The sequence below is a fragment of the Spermophilus citellus genome (assembly GCF_964194105.1).
Source record: "Spermophilus citellus genome assembly, chromosome: 8".
Lineage (NCBI taxonomy): Eukaryota > Metazoa > Chordata > Mammalia > Rodentia > Sciuridae > Spermophilus > Spermophilus citellus.
In genome coordinates, this window is record NC_138189.1 from 86,985,588 (window position 1) to 86,998,001 (window position 12,414).

A 12,414-nucleotide genomic window follows, 5' to 3' on the forward strand; every position below is an offset into this window, starting at 1 on the left:
AAGTTCTATCTCCATGGTTTGTTTTCTATTAATGTAGCCCTAAGCTGAGACTGGCGCAAATCACTTTCATGGAAAGGGGTTGCCAAGCTTCCAAAAAACTACGAGTTTCCTGAAATCTCAGCACTCATTTTTTCACCCAATCTTCATGACACTTTCAGGTAATGATCAGTTCCCCAATCCCACTTGGTTCACCAAATTTCGTTCTTCTAGTTTAAACAGTTCGTTGGCAGTAACAGTTTAAATTTTTAGGTTTCACTCTGTTTTCTCCTGTATGGATACATGTATTTGGAACTCTAAATCAAAGACGGTTTGTGCTAGCTTATTGAAACTTGACACAATAATGTAGTTGCAAGTTCTATCTCCATGGTTTGTTTCCTATTAATGTAGCCCTAAGCAGAGACTGGCACAAATCACTTTCATGGAAAGGGGTTGCCAAGCTTCCAAAAAACTACGAGTTTCCTGAAATCTCAGCAAACATTTTTTTCAACCAATCTTGATGACACTTTCAGCAAATGATCAGTACCCCAATCCCACTTGGCTCACCAAATTTCGTTCTTCTAGGTAAAACCGTTCGTTGGCAGTAACAGTTTTAATTTTTAGGTTTCACTCTGTTTTATCCTATATGGATACATATTTTGGAAGTCTAAATCAAGGACGGTTTGTGCTAGCTCTTTGAAACTTGACACAAGAAAGTAGTTCCAAGTTCTATCTCTATGGTTTCTTTCCTATTGATATATCCCTAAGCAGAAACTGGCGCAAATCACTTTCATGGAAAGGGGTTGCCAAGCTTACAAAAAACTACGAGTTTCCTGAAATCTCAGCACACATTTTTTCACCCAATCTTGATGACAATTTCAGGTAATTATCAGTACCCCAGTCCCACTTGGCTCACCAAATTTCGTTCTTCTATGTTAAAGGGTTCGTTGGCAGTAACAGTTTTAATTTTTTGTTTTCACTGTTTTCTCCTATATGGATACATGTAATTGGAACTCTAAATCAAAGACGGTTTGTGCTAGCTCTTTGAAACTTGACACAATTAAGTAGTTCCAAGTTCTATCTCTATGGTTTCTTTCCTATTGATATATCCCTAAGCAGAAACTGGCGCAAATCACTTTCATGGAAAGGGGTTGGCAAGCTTCCAAAAACCTACGAGTTTCCAAAAATCTCACCACACATTTTTTCAACAAATCTTGATGACCCTTTCAGGTAATGATCAGTACCCCAATCCCACTTTGCTCACCAAATTTTGTTCTTCTAGGTTAAACCGTTCGTTGGCAGTAACAGTTTTAATTTTTGGGTTCCACTCTGTTTTCTCCTATATGGATACATGTAGTTGGAATTCTAAATCAAACAAGGTTTGAGCTAGCTCTTTGATACTTGACAAAATAAAGTAGTTCCAAGTTCTATCTCTATGATTGTTATCCTATTGATGTAGCCCTAAGCAGAGACAGGCGCAAATCACTTTCATGGAAAGGGGTTGCCAAGCTTCCAAAAAACTACGAGTTTCCTGGAATCTCACCACACATTTTGTCACCCAATCTTCATGACACTTCCCGGTAATGATCAGTACCCCAATCCCACTTGGCTCACCAAATTTCATTCTTCTATGTTAAACGGTTCGTTGGCAGTAACAGTTTTAAATTTTTGTTTTCACTGTTTTCTCCTATATGGATACATGTAGTTGGAACTCTAAATCAAAGAGGGTTTGTGCTAGCTCTTTGAATCATGACACAATAAAGTAGTTCCAAGTTCTATCTCTATGGTTTGTTTCATACTGATGTAGCCCTAAGCAGAGACTGGCGCAAATCACTATCATGGAAAGGGGTTGCCAAGCTTCCAAATACTACGAGTTTCCTGAAATCTCAGCACACATTTTTTCACCCAATCTTGATGACACTTTCAGGTAATTATCAGTACCCCAGTCCCACTTGGCACTCCAAATTTCGTTCTTCTAGGTTAAACCGTTCGTTTGCAGTAACAGTTTAAATTTTTAGGTTTCACTCTGTTTTCTCCTATATGGATACATGTAGTTGGAACTCTAAATCAAACACGGTTTGTGCTAGCTCTTTGAAACTTGACAAAATAAAGTAGTTCCATGTTCTATCTCTATGGTTTGTTTCCTATTGATGTAGCCCTAAGCAGAGAGTGGCGCAAATAACTTTCATGGAAAGGGGTTGCCTAGCTTCCGAAAAATTACGAGTTTCCTCAATTCTCAGCACACATTTTTTCACCAAACTTAGTGACACTTTCAGGTAATGATCAGTACCCCAATCCCACTTGGCTCACCAAATTTCATTCTTCTAGGTTAAACCGTTCGTTGGCAGTAACAGTTTTAATTTTTAGTTTTCACTCTGTTTTCTCCTATATGGATACATGTAGTTGGTACTCTATATCAAAGACGCTTTGTGCTAGCTCTTTGAAACTTGACACAATAAATTAATTCCAAGTTCTAGCTCTATGGTTTTTTTCCTATTGATGTAGCCCTAAGCAGAGACTGGGGCAAATCACTTACATGGAAAGGGGTTGCCAAGCTTCCAAAAAACTATGAGTTTCCTGAAATCTCAGCACACATTTTTTCACCCAATCTTGATGACACTTCCTGGTAATGATCGGCACCCCAGTCCCACTTGGCTCACCAAATTTCGTTCTTCTAAGTTAAACCGTTCGTTGGCAGTAACAGTTTTAATTTTTAGTTTTCACTCTGTTTTCTCCTATATGAATACATGTAGTTGGAACTCTAAATCAAAGACGCTTTGTGCTAGCTCTTTGAAACTTGACACAATAAATTAGTTCCAAGTTCTAGCTCTATGGTTTTTTTCCTATTGATGTAGCCCTAAGCAGAGACTGGGGCAAATCACTTTCATGGAAAGGGGTTGCCAAGCTTCCAAAAAACTACGAGTTTCCTGAAATCCCAGCACACTTTTTTTCACCCAATCTTGATGACACTTTCAGGTAATGATCAGTTCCCCTATCCCACTTGGCTCACCAAATTTCGTTCTTCTAGGTTAAACGGTTCGTTGGCAGTAACAGTTTTAATTTTTAGGTTTCACTCTGTTTTCTCCTATAAGGATACATGTAGTTGGAACTCTAAATGAAACACGGTTTGTGCTAGCTCTTTGAAACTTGACACAATAAAGTAGTTCCAAGTTCTATCTCTATGGTGTGTTTCCTACTGATGTAGCCCTAAGCAGAGACTGGCTCAAATCACTTTCATGGAAAGGGGTTGCCAAGCTTCCAAAAAACTATGAGTTTCCTGAAATCTCAGCACAATTTTTTTCACCCAATCTTAATGACACTTTCCGGTAATGATCAGTACCCCAATCCCACTTGGCTCACCAAATTTCGTTCTTCTAGGTTAAACTGTTCGTTGGCAGTAACAGTTTTAATTTTTAGGTTTCACTCTGTTTTCTCCTATATGGATACATATTTTGGAAGTCTAAATCAAGGACGGTTTGTGCTAGCTCTTTGAAACTTGACTCAAGACAGCAGTTCCAAGATCTATCTCTATGGTTTGTTTCCTATTGATGTAGCCCTAAGCAGAGACTGGCGCAAATCACTTACATGGTAAGGGGTTGCCAAGCTTCCAAAAAAATTACGAGTTTCCTGAAATCTCAGCACATATTTTTTCACCCAATCTTGATGACACTTCCCGGTAATGATCAGTACCCCAATCCTTCTTGGCTCACCCAATTTCGTTCTTCTAGGTTAAACCGTTCGTTGGCAGTAAAAGTTTAAATTTTTACATTTCACTCTGTTTTCTCCTATATTGATACATGTATTTGGAACTCAAAATCAAACACGGTTTGTGCTAGCTCTTTGAAACTTGACACAATAATGTAGATCCAAGTTCTATCTCTATGGTTTGTTTCCTATTAATGTAGCCCTAAGCAGAGACTGGCGCAAATCCTTTTCATGGAAAGGGGTTGCCAAGCTTCCAAAAAACTACGAGTTTCCTCAAATCTCAGCACACTTTTTTTCACCCAATCTTGATGACAATTTCAGGTAATGATCAGTACCCCAGTCCCAATTGTCTCACCAAATTTCGTTCTTCTAGGTTAAACCGTTCGTTGGCAGTAACAGTTTTAATTTTTAGGTTTCACTCTGTTTTCTCCTGTATGGATACAGGTATTTGGAACTCTAAATCAAACAAGGTTTGTGCTAGCTCTTTGAAACTTGACTCAATAAAGTAGTTCCAAGTTCTATCTCTATGGTTTCTTTCCTATTGATATATCCCTAAGCAGAAACTGGCGCAAATCACTTTCATGGAAAGGGGTTGGCAAGCTTCCAAAAACCTACGAGTTTCCAGAAATCTCACCACACATTTTTTCAACCAATCTTGATGACACTTTCAGGTAATGATCAGTACCCCAATCCCACTTGGCTCACCAAAATTTGTTCTTCTAGGTTAAACCGTTCGTTGGCAGTAACAGTTTTAATTTTTGGATTCCACTCTGTTTTCTCCTATATGGATACATGTAGTTGGAATTCTAAATCAAACACGGTTTGTGCTAGCTCTTTGATACTTGACACAATAAAGTAGTTCCAAGTTCTATCTCTACGGTTGTTATCCTATTGATGTAGCCCTAAGCAGAGACAGGCGCAAATCACTTTCATGGAAAGGGGTTGCCAAGCTTCCAAAAAACTACGAGTTTCCTGAAATCTCACCACACATTTTGTCACCCAATCTTCATGACACTTCCCGGTAATGATCAGTACCCCAATCCCACTTGGCTCACCAAATTTCATTCTTCTAGGTTAAACGGTTCGTTGGCAGTAACAGTTTTAATTTTTTGTTTTCACTGTTTTCTCCTATATGGATACATGTTGTTGGAACTCTAAATCAGAGACGGTTTGTGCTAGCTCTTTGAATCATGACACAATAAAGTAGTTCCAAGTTCTATCTCTATGGTTTGTTTCCTATTGATGTAGCCCTAAGCAGAGACTGGCGCAAATCACTTTCATGTAAAGGTGTGCCAAGCTTCCAAATACTACGAGTTTCCTGAAATCTCAGCACACATTTTTTCACCCAATCTTGATGACACTTTCAGGTAATTATCAGTACCCCAGTCCCACTTGGCACTCCAAATTAGGTTCTTCTAGGTTAAACCGTCCGTTTGCAGTAACAGTTTAAATTTTTACATTTCACTCTGTTTTCTCCTATATTGATACATGTATTTGGAACTCTAAATCAAACACGGTTTGTGCTAGCTCTTTGAAACTTGACACAATAATGTAGATCCAAGTTCTATCTCTATGGTTTGTTTCCTATTGATGTAGCCCTAAGCAGAGACTGGCGCAAATAACTTTCATGGAAAGGGGTTGCCTAGCTTCCGAAAAATTACGAGTTTCCGCAATTCTCAGCACACATTTTTTCAACAAACTTAGTGACACTTTCAGGTAATGATCAGTACCCCAATCCCACTTGGCTCACCAAATTTCGTTCTTCTAGGTTAAACGGTTCGTTGGCAGTAACAGTTTTAATTTTTAGGTTTCACTCTGTTTTCTCCTATATGGATACATGTAGTTGGAACTCTAAATCAAACACGGTTTGTGCTAGGTCTTTGAAACTTGACACATTAAGTAGTTCCAAGTTCTACCTCTATGGTTTGTTTCCTATTGATGTAGCCCTAAGCAGAGACTGGCGCAAATCACTTTCATGGAAAGTGGTTGCCAAGCTTCCAAAAAACTATGAGTTTCCTGCAATCTCAGCACACATTTTTTCACCCAATCTTGATGACACTTCCTGGTAATGATCGGCACCCCAGTCCCACTAGGCTCACCAAATTTCCTTCTTCTAGGTTAAACCGTTCGTTGGCAGTAACAGTTTTAATTTTTAGTTTTCACTCTGTTTTCTCCTATATGGATACATGTAGTTGGAACTCTAAATCAAAACGGTTTGTGCTAGCTCTTTGAAACTTGACACAAGAAAGTAGTTCCAAGTTCTATCGCTATGGTTTGTTTCCTATTGATGTAGCCCTTAGCAGAGAATAGCGCTAATCACTTTCATGGAAAGGGGTTGCCAATCTTCCAAAAAACTACGAGTTTCCTGAAATCTCAGCACACTTTTTTTCACCCAATCTTGATGACACTTTCAGGTAATGATCAGTTCCCCAATCCCACTTGGCTCACCAAATTTCGTTCTCTTAGGTTAAATGGTTCGTTGGCAGTAACAGTTTTAATTTTTAGGTTTCACTCTGTTTTCTCCTATAAGGATACATGTAGTTGGAACTCTAAATGAAACACGGTTTGTGCTAGCTCTTTGAAACTTGACACAATAAAGTAGTTCCAAGTTCTATCGCTATGGTGTGTTTACTATTGATGTAGCCCTAAGCAGAGACTGGCACAAATCACTTTCATGGAAAGGGGTTGCCAAGCTTCCAAAAAACTACGAGTTTCCTGAAATCCCAGCACACATTTTTTCAACCAATCTTAATGACACTTTCCGGTAATGATCAGTACCCCAATCCCACTTGGCCCACCAAATTTCGTTCTTCTAGGTTAAACCGTTCGTTGGCAGTAACAGTTTTAATTTTTAGGTTTCACTCTGTTTTCTCCTATATGAATACATGTATTTGGAACTCTAAATCAAACACGGTTTGTGCTAGCTCTTTGAAACTTGACACAATAAAGTAGTTCCAAGTTCTATCGCTATGGTGTGTTTCCTACTGATGTAGCCCTAAGAAGAGACTGGCGCAAATCACTTTCATGGAAAGGGGTTGCCAAGCTTCCAAAAAACTACGAGTTTCCTGAAATCTCAGCACACATTTTTTTCAACCAATCTTGATGACACTTTCAGCAAATGATCAGTACCCCAATCCCACTTGGCTCACCAAAATTCGTTCTTCTAGGTAAAACCGTTCGTTGGCAGTAACAGTTTTAATTTTTAGGTTTCACTCTGTTTTCTCCTATATGGATACATATTTTGGAAGTCTAAATCAAGGACGGTTTGTGCTAGCTCTTTGAAACTTGACACAAGAAAGCAGTTCCAAGTTCTATCTCTATGGTTTGTTTCCTATTGATGTAGCCCTAAGCAGAGACTGGCGCAAATCACTTACATGGTAAGGGGTTGCCAAGCTTCCAAAAAACTATGAGTTTCCTGAAATCTCAGCATACATTTTTTCACCCAATCTTGATGAGACTTTCAGGAAATGATCAGTACCCAAATCCCACTTGGCTAACCAAATTTCGTTCTTCTAGGTTAAACCGTTCGTTGGCAGTAACATTTTAAATTTTTAGGTTTCACTATGTTTTCTCCTATGTGGATACATGTAGTTGGAACTCTAAATCAAAGACAGTTTGTGCTAGCTCTTTGAAACTTGACACAATAAAGTAGTTCCAAGTTCTGTCTCAATGGTTTGTTTCCTATTGATATAGCCCTAAGCAGAGACTGGCACAAATCACTTTCATGGAAAGGGGATGCCAAGCTTCCAAAAAAATACGAGTTTCCTGAAATCTCAGCACACATTTTTTCACCCAATCTTGATGACACTTCCCGGTAATGATCAGTACCCCAATCACACTTGGCTCACTAAATTTCGTTCTTCTAGGTTAAACCGTTCGTTGGCCATAAAGTTTTAATTTATAGATTTCACTCTGTTTTCTCCTATATGGATACATGTATTTGGAACTCTAAATCAAACACGGTTTGTGCTAGCTCTTTGAAACTTGACACAATAATGTAGTTCCAAGTTCTATCTCCATGGTTTGTTTTCTATTAATGTAGCCCTAAGCTGAGACTGGCGCAAATCACTTTCATGGAAAGGGGTTGCCAAGCTTCCAAAAAACTACGAGTTTCCTGAAATCTCAGCACTCATTTTTTCACCCAATCTTCATGACACTTTCAGGTAATGATCAGTTCCCCAATCCCACTTGGTTCACCAAATTTCGTTCTTCTAGTTTAAACAGTTCGTTGGCAGTAACAGTTTAAATTTTTAGGTTTCACTCTGTTTTCTCCTGTATGGATACATGTATTTGGAACTCTAAATCAAAGACGGTTTGTGCTAGCTTATTGAAACTTGACACAATAATGTAGTTGCAAGTTCTATCTCCATGGTTTGTTTCCTATTAATGTAGCCCTAAGCAGAGACTGGCACAAATCACTTTCATGGAAAGGGGTTTCCAAGCTTCCAAAAAACTACGAGTTTCCTGAAATCTCAGCAAACATTTTTTTCAACCAATCTTGATGACACTTTCAGCAAATGATCAGTACCCCAATCCCACTTGGCTCACCAAATTTCGTTCTTCTTGGTAAAACCGTTCGTTGGCAGTAACAGTTTTAATTTTTAGGTTTCACTCTGTTTTATCCTATATGGATACATATTTTGGAAGTCTAAATCAAGGACGGTTTGTGCTAGCTCTTTGAAACTTGACACAAGAAAGTAGTTCCAAGTTCTATCTCTATGGTTTCTTTCCTATTGATATATCCCTAAGCAGAAACTGGCGCAAATCACTTTCATGGAAAGGGGTTGCCAAGCTTCCAAAAAACTACGAGTTTCCTGAAATCTCAGCACACATTTTTTCACCCAATCTTGATGACAATTTCAGGTAATTATCAGTACCCCAGTCCCACTTGGCTCACCAAATTTCGTTCTTCTATGTTAAACGGTTCGTTGGCAGTAACAGTTTTAATTTTTTGTTTTCACTGTTTTCTCCTATATGGATACATGTAATTGGAACTCTAAATCAAAGACGGTTTGTGCTAGCTCTTTGAAACTTGACACAATAAAGTAGTTCCAAGTTCTATCTCTATGGTTTCTTTCCTATTGATATATCCCTAAGCAGAAACTGGCGCAAATCACTTTCATGGAAAGGGGTTGGCAAGCTTCCAAAAACCTACGAGTTTCCAGAAATCTCACCACACATTTTTTCAACCAAACTTGATGACCCTTTCAGGTAATGATCAGTACCCCAATCCCACTTGGCTCACCAAATTTTGTTCTTCTAGGTTAAACCGTTCGTTGGCAGTAACAGTTTTAATTTTTGGGTTCCACTCTGTTTTCTCCTATATGGATACATGTAGTTGGAATTCTAAATCAAACAAGGTTTGAGCTAGCTCTTTGATACTTGACAAAATAAAGTAGTTCCAAGTTCTATCTCTATGGTTGTTATCCTATTGATGTAGCCCTAAGCAGAGACAGGCGCAAATCACTTTCATGGAAAGGGGTTGGCAAGCTTCCAAAAAACGACGAGTTTCCTGAAATCTCACCACACATTTTGTCACCCAATCTTCATGACACTTCCCGGTAATGATCAGTACCCCAATCCCACTTGGCTCACCAAATTTCATTCTTCTAGGTTAAACGGTTCGTTGGCAGTAACAGTTTTAATTTTTTGTTTTCACTGTTTTCTCCTAAATGGATACATGTAGTTGGAACTCTAAATCAAACACGGTTTGTGCTAGCTCTTTGAAACTTGACACAATAAAGTAGTTCCAAGTTCTATCTCTATGGTTTGTTTCCTATTGATGTAGCCCTAAGCAGAGAGTGGCGCAAATAACTTTCATGGAAAGGGGTTGCCTAGCTTCCGAAAAATTACGAGTTTCCTCAATTCTCAGCACACATTTTTTCACCAAACTTAGTGACACTTTCAGGTAATGATCAGTACCCCAATCCCACTTGGCTCACCAAATTTCATTCTTCTAGGTTAAACCGTTCGTTGGCAGTAACAGTTTTAATTTTTAGTTTTCACTCTGTTTTCTCCTATATGGATACATGTAGTTGGTACTCTATATCAAAGACGCTTTGTGCTAGCTCTTTGAAACTTGACACAATAAATTAATTCCAAGTTCTAGCTCTATGGTTTTTTTCCTATTGATGTAGCCCTAAGCAGAGACTGGGGCAAATCACTTACATGGAAAGGGGTTGCCAAGCTTCCAAAAAACTACGAGATTCCTGAAATCTCAGCACACTTTTTTTCACCCAAACTTGATGACACTCAGGTAATGATCAGTACCCCAATCCCACTTGGCTCACTAAATCTCGTTCTTCTAGTTTAAACAGTTCGTTGGCAGTAACAGTTTAAATTTTAGGTTTCACTCTCTTTTCTCCTGTATGGATACATGTATTTGGAACTCTAAATCAAAGACGGTTTGTGCTAGCTCTTTGAAACTGGATACAATAACCTAGTTCCAAGTTCTATCTCTATGGTTTGTTTCCTATTGTTGTAGCCCTAAGCAGTGACTGGCACAAATCAGTTTCACCGAAAGGGGTTGCCAAGCTTCCAAAAAACTATGAGTTTCCTGAAATCTCAGCACACATTTTTTCACCCAATCTTGATGACACTTTCAGGTAATGATCAGTACCCCAATCCCACTGGGCTCACCAAATTTCGTTCTTCTAGTTTAAACCGTTCGTTGGCAGTAACAGTTTTAATTTTTAGGTTTCACTCTGTTTTCTCCTATATGGATACATGTATTTGGAACTCTAAAGCAAAGACGGTTTGTGCTAGCTCTTTGTAACTTGACACAATAAAGTAGTTCCAAGTTCTATCTCTATGGTTTGTTTCCTATTGATGTAGCCCTAAGCAGAGACTGGCCCCAATCACTTAAGTGGAAAGGGGTTGCCAAGATTCCAAAAAAATTTGAGTTTCCTGAAATCTCAGCACACATTTTTTCACCCAATCTTGATGACACTTTCCGGTAATGATCAGTACCGCAATCCCACTTGGCTCACCAAATTTCGTTCTTCTAGGTTAAACCGTTCGTTGGCAGTAACAGTTTTAATTTTTAGGTTTCACTCTGTTTTCTCCTATATGGAAACATGTATTTGGAACTCTAAATCAAACACGGTTTGTGCTAGCTCTTTGAAACTTGACACAATAAAGTAGTTCCAAGTTCTATCTCTATGGTTTGTTTCCTATTGAAGTAGCCCTAAGCAGAGACTCTCATAGATAACTTTCATGGAAAGGGGTTGCCAAGCTTCTGAAAAATTACAAGTTTCCTCAATTCTCAGCACACATTTTTTCACCCAATCTTAGTGACACTTTCAGGTAATGATCAGTACCCCAATCCCACTTGGCTCACCAAATTTCGTTCTTCTAGGTTAAACCGTTCGTTGGCAGTAACAGTTTAAATTTTTAGGTTTCACTCTGTTTTCTCCTATATGGATACATGTATTTGGAACTCTAAATCAAACACGGTTTGTGCTAGCTCTTTGAAACTTGACACAATAAAGTAGTTCCAAGTTCTATCTCTATGGTTTGTTTCCTATTGATGTAGCCCTAAGCAGAGACTGGCGCAAATCACTTTCATGGAAAGGGGTTGCCAAGCTTCCAAAAAACTACAAGTTTCCTGAAATCTCAGCACACATTTTTTTCAACCAATCTTGATGACACTTTCCGGTAATGATCAGTATCCCAATCCCACTTGGCTCACCAAATTTCGTTCTTCTAGGTTAAACCATTCATTGGCAGTAACAGTTTTAATTTTTAGGTTTCACTCTGTTTTCCTCTATATGGATACATGTAGTTGGAACTCTAAATCAAAGACGTTTTGTGCTAGCTCTTTGAAACTTGACACAATAAAGTAGTTGCAATTTCTATCTCTATGGTTTCTTTCCTATTGATGTAGCCCTAACCAGAGACTGGCGCAAATCACATTCATGGAAAGGATTGCCAAGCTTCCAATAAAATAGTAGTTTCCTGAAATCTCAGCACACTTTTTTTCACCGAATCTTGATGACACTTTCAGGTAATGATCAGTTCCGCAATCCCACTTTGCTCACCAAATTTCGTTCTTCTAGATTAAACACTTCATTGGTAGTAACAGTTTTAATTTTTAGGTTTCACTCTGTTTTCTCCTATATGGATACATGTAGTTGGAACTCTAAATCAAACACGATTTGTGCTTTTTCTTTGAAACTTGACACAATAAAGTAGTTCCCTGTTCTATCTCTATGGTTTGTTTCCTATTGATGTAGCACTAAGCAGAGACTGGCGCAAATCACTTTCATGGAAAGGGGTTGGCAAGCATCCAAAAACCTACGAGTTTCCTGAAATCTCAGCACACATTTTTTCACCCAATCTTGATGACACTTTCTGGTAATGATCAGTACCCCAATCCCACTTGGCTCACCAAATTTCGTTCTTCTAGGTTAAACCTTTCGTTGGCAGTAACAGTATTAATTTTTAGGTTTCACTCTGTTTTCTTCTATATGGATACATGTAGTTGGAACTCTAAATCAAACACGGTTTGTGCTAACTCTTTGAAACTTGACACAATAAAGTAGTTCCAATTTCTATCTCTATGGTTTTTTTCCTATTGATGTAGCCCTAAGCAGAGACTGGCGCAAATCACTTAAATGGAAAAGGGTTGCCAAGCTTCCAATAACTACGAGTTTCCTGAAATCTCAGCACACATTTTTTCACCCAATCTTGATGACACTTTCAGGTAATGATCAGTACCCCAATCCCACATGG